Source organism: Leopardus geoffroyi, chromosome A2 (assembly GCF_018350155.1).
Source record: "Leopardus geoffroyi isolate Oge1 chromosome A2, O.geoffroyi_Oge1_pat1.0, whole genome shotgun sequence".
In the NCBI taxonomy this organism is placed as follows: domain Eukaryota; kingdom Metazoa; phylum Chordata; class Mammalia; order Carnivora; family Felidae; genus Leopardus; species Leopardus geoffroyi.
The window spans coordinates 90,419,134-90,436,796 of record NC_059331.1 but is presented as its reverse complement, the minus strand read 5'-3'; the positions used below and the strand labels follow the sequence as shown (position 1 = coordinate 90,436,796).

General features: G+C 34.9%; 1 pseudogene; it reads right to left on the bottom strand.

Annotated features, from left to right (window-relative positions):
- Nucleotides 1-12,688: 12,688 nt before the first annotated feature.
- Nucleotides 12,689-12,939, bottom strand: LOC123607639 (annotated as a pseudogene).
- Nucleotides 12,940-17,663: the final 4,724 nt, after the last annotated feature.

The window sequence follows — 17,663 nt, the reverse complement described above, 5'->3', positions numbered from 1 at the left end:
CTCAGATAACAAAAAGGGAAATGACACTAAAATGAATAAAAAATAAAAAAAAGAAGAAAATCTGGTCAAAGGTATAGTAATACTTATCGATGACAGAGTAGACTAGGACAAAGTAGTCCAATATTCTCACTATCTAAACTATACTTCTGATTCTATGGTCACTCTTGCCACTTCTACTACACTTGCTACTTCTACTACTACCAACATTATAATTTATAACAATGTTTTAAATTTAAAAGAAATAATTTATTATATTTTTGGTTTCCTTTAAGTATACAACATCACCATTCTTTGTGTATTATCAATCTATATCATCCATCCATCTATCTATCATCTATCTCTCTGTACATAAGTTCCAAGTATAAGCAATCATATTTTTTAATTTATTTCAGAACAAAGTAACTTTACATTAATTGAAAATTAAGGAATGTTAAAATATATTTTTTAGCAGCAAAAAGAATGTAAGTGTTAAAAAAGGAAAATGGCTGGGTGGTTTTGAGATAGATGAGAACACAGAGAAGCCAATGTGCTTTAAAATGGAGTATATAGGGGCACCTGGGTGGCTCAGTCAGTTGAGCGTCCGACTTCAGCTCAGGTCATGATCTTGCAGTTTGTGAATTGGAGCCCGGCGTGAGGCTCTGTGCTGACAACTCAGAGCCTGGAGCCTGCTTCAGATTCTGTGTTTCCCTCTCTCTCTCCCTGCCCCTCCCCCACTCGTGCTCTGTCTCTCTGTCTCTCAAGAACAAATAAACATTAAAAAATAATAATTATAAAATAAAATAAAATGGAGTATATAAAGGACTAAAACTTTTGCAGCCTTCTTTTAAGTGTCTGCCACAAATAGAAGACAGTGTCAGTTAAAAACATTCATTTAAACATCACTGACCTTCAGATACTTTGGGATCTGTCAAATGACGTTCAGAGCAGCAAATGAGAGAATGGTATTCAATGATTTAATATATATTCAAATGAACATTATAATAGGAGATAAGTTTCTGAAAGGGGTATATAATACTTCAAGAAATATTGGTAGAAGATTAGGATAACTTCAATTGTATGAGTATAAAGAGACTAAGAGAGTCTTTTTGGTGAGTTCTGATTATACTCTTTTGCTTTAAAAAAATTTCCTGTAATGTCAAAGAAACTTGACTAGGCTAACCTTTTCAGAATTAGAGAGTTCTGACTTGCCCTGAACTGCTGATCTTTAGCCAAGTGTCTAGGGAATAAAGAGCGATTCTTTAATTTCCCAATAAGTACGTGTATGTCACCTACACAGAACCAGGTGTCTTTTATCTTATTTCTCCACCTAGGTCACAAAAAAGACTTTGTTGGTGGTGGTGGTTTTCATTTTCCATGTGTCATGTGCCTTAGTGATGTATATTAAAATCAAAATCACCACGATGTAATATATTGAAATGTGTGTGTGTGTGTGAAATTGCTTGGCTATCATTAAATAATTTGATCTAATTGACATTTATTAAATACCCCATCCAACAATACCAAAATATACATTATTCTCAAAGCAAATTGAACATTCATGAAGATATGATATACTTTGGGTCTAAAAGTAAACTTTAACATATTTAAAATGATAGAGATCAAATAACATATGTTCAAAACCACAGTGGATTTAAACTAGAAGTAAATAAATGGAAACAAAGCAGGATAATCCTTATATATTTAGAATTTAATAATGCATACATATAAAAGAAACTCTCAACTAAGGATGCATGAGGATGGAATCCTTGTTTATGGACTGGAAGACACAGTATAATTAAGATATTAATTCTTTCAAGTTTAATCTATGAATTGAATGCGATCCTAATCTAAATACAGAAAATAATTTTAGAATTTTGATAATCTGATTCTAAAGTTTATATGACAACCAAAAGATAAAGAATAGCCAACATGATAGTGAAGAAGCAAGAAGTTAGAAGATCTACATCACGTAATTTCAAAATTTATTATAAGGCTGCAGTAATTAAGACAGTGTGGTCATAGTGAAGAACAGGCATGTAGATCAACAGAACTGAAACTGCATAACTCAAGATGTATTATAAGCTTGCAGTAAACAAGACAGCATCGTATTGTGAAAAAATAGGCACACAAATAGCAAAGAAGACAAAACCCAGAAACAGGCTCACACAAATAGAGACAACTGAATTTCAATAAAGACACAAAAGCAATTCCACGGAAAAATAGTAGTCTTTTCAACAAATGGTGCTACTACAAATGGGTATCTATACAGATATTGTTAAGAGAATGACGTCATGACGTGGAAAAAGTATCTGCAAAACACCTAACTGATAAAGGGCTTGTATCCAAAATATGCAAGAGATCTTAAAGCGTAACAGTAAGAAAACCCACAATCCAATGAAAAAATGGGTAAAATATCTGAACAGACAACTCACTAAGGAAGATATATAGATGACAACTAAGAGTATAGAAGATGCTCTACCTCATTTATTTTTGTTAATTAAAAAAAATAATGTTTATTTATTTTTAAAGAGAGAGAATGAGCGACAGAGTGAGAGCAAGGGAGGGGTAGAGAGAGAGAGGGAGACAGAATCAGAAGCAGTTTCCAGGCTCTGAGCTTTAATACAGAGCCCGATGTGGGACTCAAACCCATGAGCCTAGAGATCATGACCGGAGCTGACGTCAGCACTTAACTGACTGAGTTACCCAGGCACCCCTCTACCTCACTTATGATTAGGGAATAGCATATTTAAAAGGCGAAAGATTTATGCAATCTGAAGAGAAACCAGAGTACTGGGGAATAGCATATTTAAAAAATTTGGAACCACTACATTACCTATTAGAATAGCTACGACAAGAATTAAACAACAGCAACAGTGGATAAACCAGTGAAACCTGACAAAACCACATGCTAGTGAGAATGCGCATTGACAGAAACTCTCAATCATTTATGGAGAGAATACACAGCCACTTGGAAGATAGTTCGGCAGTATTGTACAAAGCCAAACATAATCTCACCATGTAGTCCAAAAATCACATTCGACGTATTTATTCAACTGGTATATAAGCTTAAGACCACACACAAACCTACACACAAATATTTATAGCAGCTTTATTCATAATTTTCCCAGAACTAGAAGCAACCAAGATGTCCTTCAATAGATAAATAGATAACCTAATTAGAGAAAAACATAAAATGGGATACTATTTAGCAATAAAAAGGAAATTTGCTGTCAAGCAATGGAGAGATATGGAGAAACTTCAATAAATATTGCTGAGTAAAAGAATCCGTCCTGAAAAGTATATCGTTCCATAGCATATTATTCCAATTACATGATATTCTAGGAAAAGCAAATCTGTGAAGACAAAAGAGATCAGAGATTGCCAAGCGCTGGGCGTGGTTAGGGTGTGAAGGTTTTATACGTAATGCGCAGATAATTTTTAGCATGTGAAAGAATTCTGTATGACAGTGTAATGATGGCTATGATATTATGCATTCATCAAAACACACGGAACATTAGCGCACAAAAGGTAAACCTTAATTTATACAAATTTAAAAGAATATTTGGGACGTTGGAACTTTCCGATAAGGTATCCATACTATGATAGGAGACTCTAACAATACTAAAAATGTGTGAAACACCTTCACTTAAGTTGGGGGGAAGCAGTGCCAATACAAATCAATTTGGAAATAAATAAAATCTGTAATATTAAAGACAAAAGGAATTTCATGTATTCTAGTTTATAAAATATTTCCAAAGGCTATGTGGACATGGGTTAGTAATTGTGATACTACTATACACGTATATTGGAATTAAAATAAGTAAATGGTGGTGGATTGCGGGAGTTAATTCTCTTTGTTTTGTAATTAGAAGCTACAGATAAGCAAGGCAATGAAAATAAAATGATCTATGTGGTAATGGATAAGAACTGAAAAAAAAAAAGAAAAGAATTAGAGATATCACATGTACTCATGCTTCACTTCATGTGGATGTAGATGATTGCATATAGAAATATTTATAATATGTGCCTGTATATTGGTTGATATGTACACTTATTTCCTTGATCTGTCAGATAAGATGACCTCAGAGAAAACACACCCCCAGCCACAAATGTAGCACCCAGATTGTATATTTAAATAACAGTCTCCAATAAAAACAACCAGAAACAACCAAGGCTGTTTGGAGAAATATACTAAGATAAGCTTAAAGCAGAAAGCAAAGAAATGCTAAGAAGAACAAAAACATGCAAAAACTAACAAGCAAACAAAATAACAAAACAAAAACATAACTCACATTGATGAATCTGTGTTGAAGACAAACATGAGTCAACTGAAAGAGCTCCTAAACGACTAAGCTGGAATAATTTGAATAGTGTGAAAGGCAGAAAGAAACACACAAACACAGAGAACAGTAATTTACAGTGAAAAAGCTTGACAAACACTATTTTCAACAGGTATTCAAGGTCAACATCAACAATGATAAACCATGTTAGTATTTACCCTGGATATAATGGGGGAAATGGTATTTGACTTCTGTGGTCTTCTTCCCAAAATTCATAACCCCAATTTAATTATGACAGAAACATCAAAGAAATTCCAATATAGGAGGATCTCAAAAATACCTGATAATTATTTTTCAATATCGTCAAGGTCATCAAAAACCAGGGAAGTCTGAAAAACTGTCACAAGAAAGAAGAGCCTAAGGAGACAGGACAACTAAATGTAAACTGCTATCCTGCATGAAACCCTGGAACAGAAAATAGACATTACCTTAAAACTAAGGAAATCTAAGCCTAATCTAAATCTACATAATCACTGATGAATTGATACACAAGTTGTTTTTAGTTTTCTTTTTTAAGCTTTTATTTATTTCTCTTTTAAGCTTTTCTTTTTTAAGCTTTTCCAGTTAGAAAACATACAGTGTAATATTAGTTCCAGGTGTACAATACTGTGATTCAACACTTCCATACAGCATGCAACGCTCACCACAGCAAATGCCCTCCTTAATCCCCATCGTCTATTTCACCCGTCACCTTATCCATATCCCCTGGTCGCCCTCAGTTTGTTATATAGTTAAGAGTCTATTTCTTAGTTTGCCTCTTTTTCTTTCCCCGTCGCTCATTTGTTTTCTCTCTACATCCCACATATGAGTGAAATCAAATGATTTTTGTCATTATGATTTATTTCACTTAGCATAATGTTTTCTAGCTACAACCATGTTCTTGCAAATGGCAAGATTTCATTATTTTTTATGGCTAAGTAATATTTCATTGTATATATACATAAACTTCTTCCTTAGCCATTCATCAGTTGAAGGACACTTGGACTATTTTTACAATTTGCCTATTATAGATAACGCTGCTATAAATTTCAGGTGCAAGTGTCCCTTTGAATTAGTATTTTTGTATTCTTTGAGTAAATATGTAGTAGTGGAATTGCTGGTTCATAAAGTAGTTCTATTTTTAACTTTTTGAGGAACCTTCATACTGTTCCTCAGAGTGGCTGCACCAGTTTGCATTGCCATGGACAGTGCAGGAGTGTTCTCTTTCCTCCATATCTTCACCAAGACTTGTTTATCTTGCTAACGTTACCCATTCTAAAAGGTGTGAGCTGATAGCTCATTGTAGTTTTGTTTGCATTTCCCTGAGAAGTGATGTTGAGCATCTTTTCATGTGTCTGTTGACCATCTGTATTTCTTCTTTGGAAAAATATTTTTTATGTCTTCTGTCCATTTTTTAATTGGATTATTTATTTTTTCACAGAATGAATTTGAACATTTTCCTTCCTTTTAATTTTTTTTAGAAGAGTTTGAGAAGAATGGGTATTAACTCTTGTTTAAATCTTTAGGAGAATTTGCCTCTGAAGTCATCTTGGTCCTGAACTTTTGTTTCTTGGGAGTTTTTTGATTACTGATTCAATTTCCTTGTTAGTAATAAATCTGTTCAAAATTTCCATTTCTTCCTGATTCATTTTTTTTTAAATTTTTTAAATGTTTATTTATTTTTGAGAGTGAGACAGAGCATGAGCAGGGGAGGGGCAGAGAGAGAGATGGATACATAGACTCTGAAGCAGGCTTCAGGCTCTGAGCTGTCAGGACAGAGCCCGACACAGGGCTTGAACCCGTGAACCGTGAGATCATGACCTGAGCCAAAGTCAGACGCCTAACCAACTGAACCACCCAGGTGCCCATTCCTGCTTCGGTTTTGGTAGATTATATGCATCTAAGAATTTACCCATTTCTTACAGGTTGTCCAATTTGTTATCATATAATTTTTCATAATATTCTCTTATAATTGTTTGTATTTCTCTGGTGTTGGTTGTTATTTTTCCTCTGTCATTTGTGATTTTGTTTATTTGAATCCCTTCTTTCTCTCTTTTTTATTAGTTTGATTAGAGATTAATTACTTTTTTAATATTTTTTCAAAGACCCAGCTCCTGTTTCATTGATCTGTTTTATTGTTTTTTAAATTTCTATATCATTTATTTCTGTCCTAATCTTTATTATTTCCTTTCTTCTGCTGGCTTTAGTCTTTGTTTATTGTTCTTTTTATAGCTCCTTTTTGTGTAATGTTAGGTTGTTTATTTGAGACTTTTCTTGTTTCTTGAAGTAGACCTGTACAGCTATAATCTTCCCTCTTAGGATCACTTTTGCAGCATCCCAAAGGTTTTGGTCTGTTCTGTTTTCACTTTCATTTTCATATATTTCCATGTACTTTTTAATTTCTTCTTTTATTTCCTGGTTGACCCATTTGTTGTTTTGTAGCATGTTATTTAACTTCCATGTATTTGTGGTCTTTCCCAATGTTTTTTTGTGGTTAAATTCTAGATTCATAGTATTGCAGTCAGAAGTGGTGCATGGTATGACGTCAGTCTTCTTATATTTGTTAAAACCTGTTTTTTGGCCCAAGATGTGGTCTATCCTGGAGAAGTTCCATGTGCATTGTAAAAGAATGTGTATTCTGCTGTTTCAGGATGGAATGTTCTGAATACATCTGTTAAGTCCATCTGGTGCAGTGTGTCATTCAAAGTCATTGTTTCCTTGTTGATTTTTCTGCTTAGATGATATGTCCATTGATGTCACTGGGGTGTTAAAGTCCCCTACTGTTATTGTATTAATATCAATGGTTCCCTTAAGTTTATTACTGTTTTTTTTTTTTTAATTTTTTTTCAACGTTTTATTTATTTTTGGGACAGAGAGAGACAGAGCATGAACGGGGGAGGGGCAGAGAGAGAGGGAGACACAGAGTCGGAAACAGGCTCCAGGCTCTGAGCCATCAGCCCAGAGCCCGATGCGGGTTTGAACTCACGGACCGCGAGATCGTGACCTGGCTGAAGTCGGACGCTTAACCGACTGCGCCACCCAGGCGCCCCTATTACTGTTTTTATATATTTGGGTGCTTCCATGCTAGGTGCATAAATATTTACAATTGTATTATCTTTTTATTGGATTGTCCCTTTTATTTTGTGATGCCCTTCTTGGTCTCTTACTACTTTTTTTGTTTTAAAACCCACATTGTTCTATATATGTATCGCAACTCTGGCTTTCCTTTGTCCACCCTCTCACTTTCAATATGAAGGTTTATTTATGCCTAAAATGAGTCTCTTGCAGGAAGCATATAGATAGGTTGTGTTTTTTATCCATTCTATCACCCTATGTCTTTTGATTGAGTGTTTAGTCCATTTACATTCACAGTAATTATTGATAGGTATATTTATTGCAAGCTTTTGCTTGTTTTGCGGTTGTTTATGGATATTTGCTCTGATCCTTTCTTGTCTTTCCCCTCTTTCATGTTTTGCTGATGATCTCTAGTGATATATTCAGATATCTTTCTCTTTTTCTCTTTGCATGCTTATTAGTGTTTCCGGTATTCAGTTACCATTAGGTTTGTAAATAACTTCTGCAAATAGTAGTTTATATTAAGTTGATGGCCATTAAGTTTGAACACATTCTTTTCCCCTCTTCTCTCTACATCTTAGGTGTACGTTATTATATTTTATATCCTTTTTTGGTGAGTTCCTTGACTGATTTTCCACATAAATATTCATTTTTACGGCTTTTGTGTTTCCTGCTTTATACTGTCACTTTTGGTCTCTCCTTTCCACTCAGAGAATCCCCTTGAATATTTTTTTCAGGGCTGGTTTAGTTGTCACAAACTCTTTAGTTCTTGTTTGTCTGGGAAGCTCTTTATTTCTTCTTCTATTCTGAATGATAACCATGCTGGATAGAGTATTCTTGGCTGCAGATTTTTCCCATTCAGCAGTTTGAATATATCATGCCATTCTTCTGGCCTGCCAAATTTCTGATGAAAAATCTCCTGGTAGCCTCATGGGTTTTCCCTTGTAAGTGAAGGACTTTCTTTGTCTTGATGGTTTTAAGATTTTTTTCTTCACTGACTGCTATATTTTCCAAATTGAATTATAATATGTCTTGATGTGGGCCTGCTTTTGTTGATTTTGATGGGAGCTCTCTGTGCCTCCTGGATCTGAATATCTGCTACCTTTCTCAGATTAGGTAAGCTTTCAGGTATTATTTCTTCAAATAAATTTTTTGCCCTCTCTTTCTTCTGGGACTTCTATAATATTAATGTTATTATGTTTGGTGGAATCAATGAATTCCCTAATTCTATTTTCGTTTTGCATAATTCTGCTTTCTCTTTTTTGTTCAGCTTCATTACTTTCTATGACAGTGTCTTCTAAGTCTGCTTCTTCTAGCCTGCTGTTCATTGCATCAATAGTGTTTATAATCTCATGTATTGCACTCTTCATCTCTGATCAATTCTTTTTTAACTGTTTTATCTCTGTGGCAAAGGCCTCACTGATGTCTTCTATTCTTTTCTCAAACTCAGTGAGTATCTTTACGATTGTTGCCTTAAATTCTCCATCAGGCATGTTTCTTATATCCATTTAATTAAGTTAGATCTCTGGCCATGGCCTTCTTATTCTGTCATTTTGGATACATTCCTCCATCTTGGCATTTTGTCTATGTCTCTGCCTTCTTCTCTGTGTTAGAAAAGCCACATGTGTCTTCTGCTCCTGAAAAATGCCTTATGAAAGTAAATGCCTTATGAAGAAAAGGTCATGTCGTGCCCAGGTCCTAGCATTTCAGGGAGTGCCTCCAGTGCCTCTGCTATTGTGTTTTGACTGCTCTATCCTTCATTCCAGTCATCTGCAGAGACTCTCCTTTTCTACTGTGAGCAGTGTTTTGTTATTCCCTAGCCTGAATGTGGTGAGTTTTAATTAACTGTGCTCTGTTCTGCTTGTGAAATGAGATGTGTCACCATCTGCTCTGGAACTGACACCCTGTAAAACTCTCAGGAGACATGGTGTGGGCAGGGGGCCTGTGTTGGTCTTCTGGAGGAGGGTCCTGACATGCTGGGACTTAGCCAAGTATGACTGAGGAGGTCAGTTCCACCAGAGTGTAGACGTGTGAGGCTTGGTGTAAGCAAGTTAGGCAGCCAATGTCCACACTGTGCTACTTCCTGCAGGTGGCTCTGTGTTTATGCTGAGAGGTGGAGGAAGGAAATGGCACATCTTTGTACTGGAAAAGTGTCTCTACAAATGCTGTGTCTCAGGACATGCTCAAAGAAGAGCAAATAATCTTCCCACTGTGTGCTCCAGGAGCTCTTCAGATCATTGTTTCCATGCTGGATGCCACCCAGGTTGTATGTCTGCCTTTTCTCCAACAGTAGCATAGTGTCCATTGGGCTGTACGCCAGCCAAGTCCACTGACCTTTAAAACTCCAGGCTTTTAAGCCTTGGTGGTTGCAAGAATTCAGGCAATTCAGCCCCTCCCATTTCCCAAGCCAATGGCTATGAGGAAACATTCTCCTTGTGCCTTCCCCTGTGAGCTCCTCTCTCACCCTTCTCCATCACCATGCCTCCTACCCTTCCACAGCAGGCAGGATTTGTTTCACCCTTAAACCACATCTTTACACTTTCTGCTTTCTTCAGTACGGCCTCTTCTCTCCCATTAGTGTTTTGTCAGTCTTCAGGTTGATTTCTGGGGAATTTATGATGATTTGATATTTATTTAGTTGTATTTATGGGACAAGGTGAGCCTAGAATCCTCCTACTCTGCTGACATTTCTGTCACTCCAAATCTGTTTTTAGTTTTCTGATGGAGTAGGATGCTCAACAATAAAAGTTACATTTAAGGTATGATTTCTGAAGCATTTTAATTAACGCTAAATCCCCCCATTATCAAGAAAGGTGACCCATAATAACAAGGGATACTAAAACTTATTAAAAAAAAGCACCATAACTGTTATTACTTGAAGGATTAAATAATATCTTCAAATACACAAACCAGTTGGCTAAGGCAAATTCATTCAGATCCACATGGAACATAACCCTGAATATGTTTCTACCACTTTAATTCTATCTATAAAAAGATCACTTTATATTAATGCTAACAACTATATAGGAAAACTATCACTTTGTTTCATTTTGTTACACTGTATTCCATGTTACACTCTTAGTACATTATTTTAATTTCACCCCATTTTCATAGTACCACTTGCAAATAGTGTTTTTTTTGTTTTTTTTTTTTTTTTTTACATTCTGCTAATGGGATTTGCCAAATAAAAATTTAATACCCAGCTATTCTGTCCAACGCATACAGGTAAACCTCTCTGATTCAGTCTACTAGCCAGCAAATGTATGTAACATTATAATTAAGTATCTGAGAAGAGGCTATGACAGAAGATTATTCCTTTTAATAAGAATTTGTTCTGTGTGAAATGAAAAATAACAATGACCAAATATTTCATGAAATTCTGTAGATTCTGTTTTAGCCAACCTTTCTTAGCTCTTTAATTAGCACTGTGAAATCTCCTCTTATTTCTCCTCACACAAGGAGTGATTAAGAGAAATTGCTGTCCTGAAAGCAATCAGAATAACTAGAAAACCTAAAGACAAGTCAGGTCTATTTGACTGATTAAGAATTGCATATATATGTGCTACATAGGTTTTCTAAATTTTATTGCGAAAGTACACAATTCCAAGAGAAGAGGAAGGAGAAGGAAAGAAAAAAACTTTTCAAGAGACAAAGCAGTCAATGTTAACAAGACACTAATAAAAACATATTGTTTAAAATGTAATTGGAATCCTAGAAGGAAAGGAATACAGAGTAAACTTTTATAGAAAATGTCAAGAAATTTTCCAAAAATCATTAAATCAATTAAACAAATATCTTAGAAACACCATGTATTCAAAATAGATTAAAAACCAACATATACACACATGAACAAACACAAATTCAAATGATATGTCCAGTACAGCAAAGACAAAATTCTGAAAACCAAACACAAAAAATGTTAAAGGCAATCATTGAAAAAAATGTACATTGAGGTGCCTGGGTGGCTCACCTGGTTAAGCATCTGACTCTTGGATTCAGCTCAGGCCATGATCTTACAGTTTATGAGATCGAGTCTCATGTCAGGCTCTGTGCTGACAGCATGGAGCCCACTTGGGATTCTCATTCTCTCTCTCTCTCTCTCTCTCTCTCTCCCCCTGCCACTCTTCTGCTCATCACACAGACACTCTCTCAAAATAAATACATAAAAATTTTAAAAACGTACATTGTTTACAGAGGCATAAGATTATAAAATATGTAAGATTCATTACTAGAGACAATGCAAGCCAGAAGACATTGGAGAGTCATCCCCTCTCCAATGTATGTATGTATGTAATGAAATAAAGAAGAAAATTCAACTTAGAATATTATACCCAGAGAGACTATCTTTCAGAACTGAAGGTGAAATACAGATTTCTTAAACAAATGAAAGGTGCGACAATATATTACATGCACAGTTGTACTAAAATTAATCTTAAAAAGTTTGATGAAAAAAGGGGTATAAAATCAGATAAAACTTTGGATTTAGACAAAGATATGTGGAGGTCTGGAAATGCTAAAAAAGCAGTTAAAGTTACAAATATATGTTTTTACTTATTTTAATAGGTTTAAAATATAATTAAACTTCTAAAATAAAATAATAGCTGTATATTATACACATTTGCTTTCTGTCACAATGGAGTACTTTGCATTTTTTGTTTTATATAAATAGAATTGTCAAGTGAATTCTCTCATATGCCTGTTTTTTTCACTCAGCATAATAAAGATGGAATTTACATATGTATCATATTTATATTTTTATTGCTGAGTAGTATTGTATTATATGACTATGCTACAATTTTTTTTTTTTTTAATTTTTTTTTTTCAACGTTTATTTATTTTTTGGGACAGAGAGAGACAGAGCATGAACGGGGGAGGGGGAGAGAGAGAGGGAGACACAGAATCGGAAACAGGCTCCAGGCTCTGAGCCATCAGCAAAGAGCCCGACGCGGGGCTCGAACTCACGGACCGCGAGATCGCGACCTGGCTGAAGTCGGACGCTCAACCGACTGCGCCACCCAGGCGCCCCTACAATTTTTTAATCTACTTATCTGTTAATAGATTATTACATGATTCTGGCTATTACAAATAAAGTTTCCAAGAACATTTCTATACAAGTCTTTATATACGCAGATAAATAGTTTTTACTCTCTTGAAAAAATATCTAGGAGTGGACTGACAGTATGGTATGGTAAACACAAAAACAAGCAAACAGTTTTCCAAAGTGGAGGTGCCATTTTACATTTTCTTTCTTTTTGTGGGGGAGACGGGTTGCTATTTATTTATGGTAAATATTCCACATCCATTATCCTCTCCAGTCAGAAGTTCACTGAAACATTGCCCAAGGCCTTTGCCAGTCTGAGGATGGAGTCATGTGACCCATCCATCCTGCAAATGGATGCACAGATATCGTTGGTTTTAAATTAGCTGTTGAACTTGCCTGTCACCTTATCAATCTTGATCACATTCATCTGGATGGACGCGTCGTCCTTGGTGACGATGACGCGGTTCTGAAAGAGCATTTAGGGGGCAGGTACCCGTCCAGGAACTCACAGGCAATATTCTGCATGCACAGGGCACACCTCCTGCCACAGCCTCCAATGTCAGTGCAGAGAGGCTATTTTACATTCTCACCAATAGTGCCTTTCAGTTCCTCCATATCCTTGCCAACCCTTGTTATGATGGCTTTTTTTTCTTTTTCTCTCTTCCTTTTTCTTTTTCTTTTTCTTTTTTTTTAATTAAGCTGTTACAATATGAGTGGAGTGACATCTTATTGTGGTTTTGCTTTGGGTTTCCTTACTGATCAATGATTTTGAGCATATATAAAACATGCATTTATTGGAAATAATATATATGTTTACTGAAATCATATACTTATTGGAAATCTATACCTTCTTTGAAGTAGCTGTTTAAGTATTTTCAGTATTTTTTTCTTAGTGACTTTTGAGAGCTGTTTGTGGAACTTGTCCACAAGTCTGTTAGCCAATACATGAGTTACAAAAATACTCTCCCAGTTTGTATTATGTGTTTTCATTCTCTTAAGAGTGACTTTTGAAAAGCAAAGCTTTTAGTTTTCACAAAGTCCAATGTATCAAATTCTCTTCTATGGAATATGCTTTTGTTGCAATATCTAAGAAATATTTGCCTAACCAAGTGTCACAAAGATTTTCTCTTAAGATCTCTTGAGAAACTTTCACAATTTTAGATTTTCATTTTTATATATGATCCAATTTGAATTAATTTTTGCATGTAGCGTAAAACATTTATCAAAGTATTTTAAATATAGGGGTATGGTAATTTCAGTAACATCCATCAAAAAGATGATTCATTTTCTCCTGAGTATACTTTGCACATTTGCTAAAATCAGTTGTCAATATACATGTAAGTCTAATCCTGCACTCTCTATTTTATTCTATAGATCATTTACCTTGACTTCACCTCCATACTTTTTGATAAGTATAGTTTTATAATGAGTCTTGAAAGTAGGTTGTGCTTATCATTGCTTTTCAGACTTTTGGTTAATCTAGTACTTTGCATTTCTATTTGATTTTTATACTCATTTGTTAATTCTACAGGGGAAAAACACCTGTTTGATCTTTGATTGGGAATGCATTATATCTACACTTAGAGAAATTTTACATCTTAAATATATTGATAGTCAACACACAAAGTATATTCCTGCTTTTATTGAGATCTTTAGTGACTTTTAACAATGTTTATAATTTTTAATGTACAAATCTGACCATTTTTGTCAGATTTTGTGTACTTTTGATGCTATTATAAATTGCTTTCAGGGGGCGCCTGGGTGGCACAGTCAGTTAAGCGTCCGACTTCAGCCAGGTCACGATCTCGCGGTCCGTGAGTTCGAGCCCCGCGTCGGGCTCTGGGCTGATGGCTCAGAGCCTGGAGCCTGTTTCCGATTCTGTGTCTTCCTCTCTCTCTGCCCCTCCCCCGTTCATGCTCTGTCTCTCTCTGTCCCAAAAATAAATAAACGTTGAAAAAAAAATAATAAAAAAATAAATTGCTTTTATTGCTTCAATTTCTTGAGAGTATATAGAAATATAGCAAATTTTTGTCAGTTGTCTTCTAAAACCTTACTCACCACAATAATTCTAGCATGTTATTTTAGTTTTCATTACATTGTCTACATAGCCAATCATGTCAACATCTCATGTTAAACAAGAGTTTTATGTCTTTGTTACCAATCTGAATTCTATTTTTCTTTGTTCTATTGCACTGGCTATAATCTACTACAGTGTTGAAGTAAAAGTAGTAAGATATTCTTGTCTTGTTCTGATAATGACCATTTAACATTAAGTATGATGTCAGCTGTAGGTTTTACATAAATGACCTTTATCAGGTTGAGAAAGTTTCTTTCAGTTCTCGGTTTGTTGAAAGTTTTTCTCAGGAATGAACACTGAATTTTGTAAAATACCTTTTCTATTGAGATAATCACAAGATTTGTCTTCTTATACCTGTTACGATGGAAAATTATACTGATCCTTCTTGAAGTTAAACCAACATATATTGAATGATTTGTTCATAACAACAATAACAAAAATAATGTAGTTTCTTCACTGATAAGTATGATCTCCTCTGCATAAGATTGGGAGTTAGGGTTTTAGCGTTAGAGAAGATTATAGGACCCAAAATGTCAATGCTCACTAACCTATGGTTTATTTTAGGAAAAAGATACAGGATAGGAACAGTGTTAAGAAAAAGTATTTTGACCAATGATTATAACACATACTCATGTTTTCATTTTTCTTGCTTTATAAGAGCTATGATGGTCATTGTGATTATTCTGACCTGATCAGAAACTGCCACGGCGGTCTTATAACACAGAGGAACCAGGAAGCTTAAATTAGAGTCTCAGCTGGGGGTTCTTATACCTTGCTAGGAATGTAGGCATATTTCTTGCTATGTAAAGAGTGCCACGGAAGAGTCCTCTGGGATTCTCAGAAGGTATAAATCATCAATCTAACTGATATTAATAATCACCACTGCCAAGCTTAAACAACCCGTCCCCAAATTTGTATTAACTCTTTGTATTAACCAGTGCATTTCGTAATTTAAGCAGGAGCAGTGCCCTTTAGATATTTAAGTCGCTCAGGTCAATTCCAGGCCAACACAATTAACTCCTCATAAACCTCCCTACCCCTCAGAAAAATCCAAAAAAGTTTCTCTGTTGTTAATACCCTTTTCTTTATTAGTCATCAAAATTAATGTGACTTATAATTAGACATTCATTTGCTGAACTGAAAGGATATTCTTCTAATTTTTTTGATCCTCTAACAGCAGAACTTGAAACAAGGACTTGAGTGCAGATATTTTGGGGGAGGATGAAGCCCAGAATGGAGATATAATAGAACAAAGTAAGCAATTCAGAGAATAAAGAAAATTCTGTATCAGGATGTATTATATATGTCACATTACTAAAAAACAGATGCACAGTTCTACTAGCAGCCCTTGATAACTGTTTAAAAAGCCTGCTTGAATTGACTTCCTAACAGATGAAAGGCTAGAGCATTTATCTATCAGCTGCTTTCTTCTACTGGCAGAGGATGGCCTCCAAGGTCTTCAACTCTATTCTGACCTTCTTAACAGCATGTGCTCAAAGGTCAAGATATAGTGGTATTGGAAAAGTCATTGGGGAACAAAAGTGGCAAGATGTTAAGTGTAGGAATGGGGAGTGTCAGCACCAGGTAAGTCTGTTCTCACCAGAACTGTCTACTACAACTTATATTAACTGAGGCTAATATCAGAGGCAAGGTAAGGAGATGCATCACAGAAGGCAAGAGATGTGTGCATATTTATTTGTTTATTGTCTTTTTTATCTGCTAGATAGCAAGCCATACATTCTGTGTGTGGCTAAGAGCTGTGACAATTTTATATACAATGCTGTACGATCTCTTAGCTTAGAGCCTAGTGTGTAATCAACACTTCATAGATATTTATCAGAAGGAAGGAAGAGAGGAAGAAAAGGAAAGAAGGTAAGTTGGCATAAGTCCAGTTTCCATGCAAAGGTACACATGAGGAATACAGGGTGGCTGGTGTGGCACTAGGGGTTGCAAAGATTGCAGAGTTAGAAACTACAGTAGAATGAAAAAAAAAAGTGTACAATAATCCCCATTAAGATTCCCAAGTTGAAAAGTCATCTACTTTACAGTTTTGGTTCAAGTCTACTCTGGGTACTTAATTATTCTACTATCAATATCAATTAGCAGTATATTTCAAAATGAATCTATCATTTGTATTCACTCTTCTGGAACTTTCTAGAGCTGAGATCGCTTGAAAAACGATCCACACAATTTGCTCTTTCCTTTTATTTTTAGGATGCTCACTGAAATCCTTTCTGACAACTAACTGTCAGATTTTCTACTGCTTCATCAGGGAAAGTGATAGGTAGCCTTACAGCCCTTGGGAATGTACGTATCGAGTCAGAAATCAACTCTTGTATTGACTCACAGTATACAACATAAACAGATGATTCTATATTCCCAAAGTGTTTTCATACGTTTATTTATTTTGGTGTTTACACACACTTCATGACTGATAGATTAGTCACTGAAAGCTTCTTGGAAAAGATTGGAATCACTCACAATGACTTGAATGAAAAGAAGATGCTATGTTTACATTGGATCTTTTTTTGTTTGCTTAGGGGATAAATAGTACTATTTTTTTTCTTTTTTTTTTTCTTTTTTTTTTTTTTTTTTTTTGCTTTCAATAGTCTCATTGTAGATTTTTGAGCTCACACTTAAGAAATTTTTGGAAATGGTTACAATTAAATACCAAAAAAAAAAAAAAAAGAGCAAAGAAAGTATTACTTTTAGATGGTTCTACTGTTTCTCAGATTTCATTTTTATTTCCTGAGCATTTTATCAAAAATAAGAAAGGTAAATAATGGTAAGTTAATAATAAGTGATAAAGGTTAGTAGGTATTAAAATTAAATTAGTCACAAATGGCACTCAAGACAAGAATTAGATTTTAACAAACTAGTGTTAATGTGAATTTTCCAGGTAGTCCTTATTTAAAGAAAATTTATTTTATATTGCATGTAACATTTCGTAGCATAGAAGAGTCCAAATGAGGACTTGTGTTTAAGATTATATTAAAGTTCCAGTTAAAAATATTTACACGTATGTTGCAAAACCTAAGTAATTCAGTGAAAATTGAATATTGGAACACCCTTAAGTGAATTAGTGAATGGATGGATGGATGGGAGAATAAATGTATGAATGAATAAAGAATGAATGAATATGTACCCAGCTAAATAAATACTGTTATGCTGC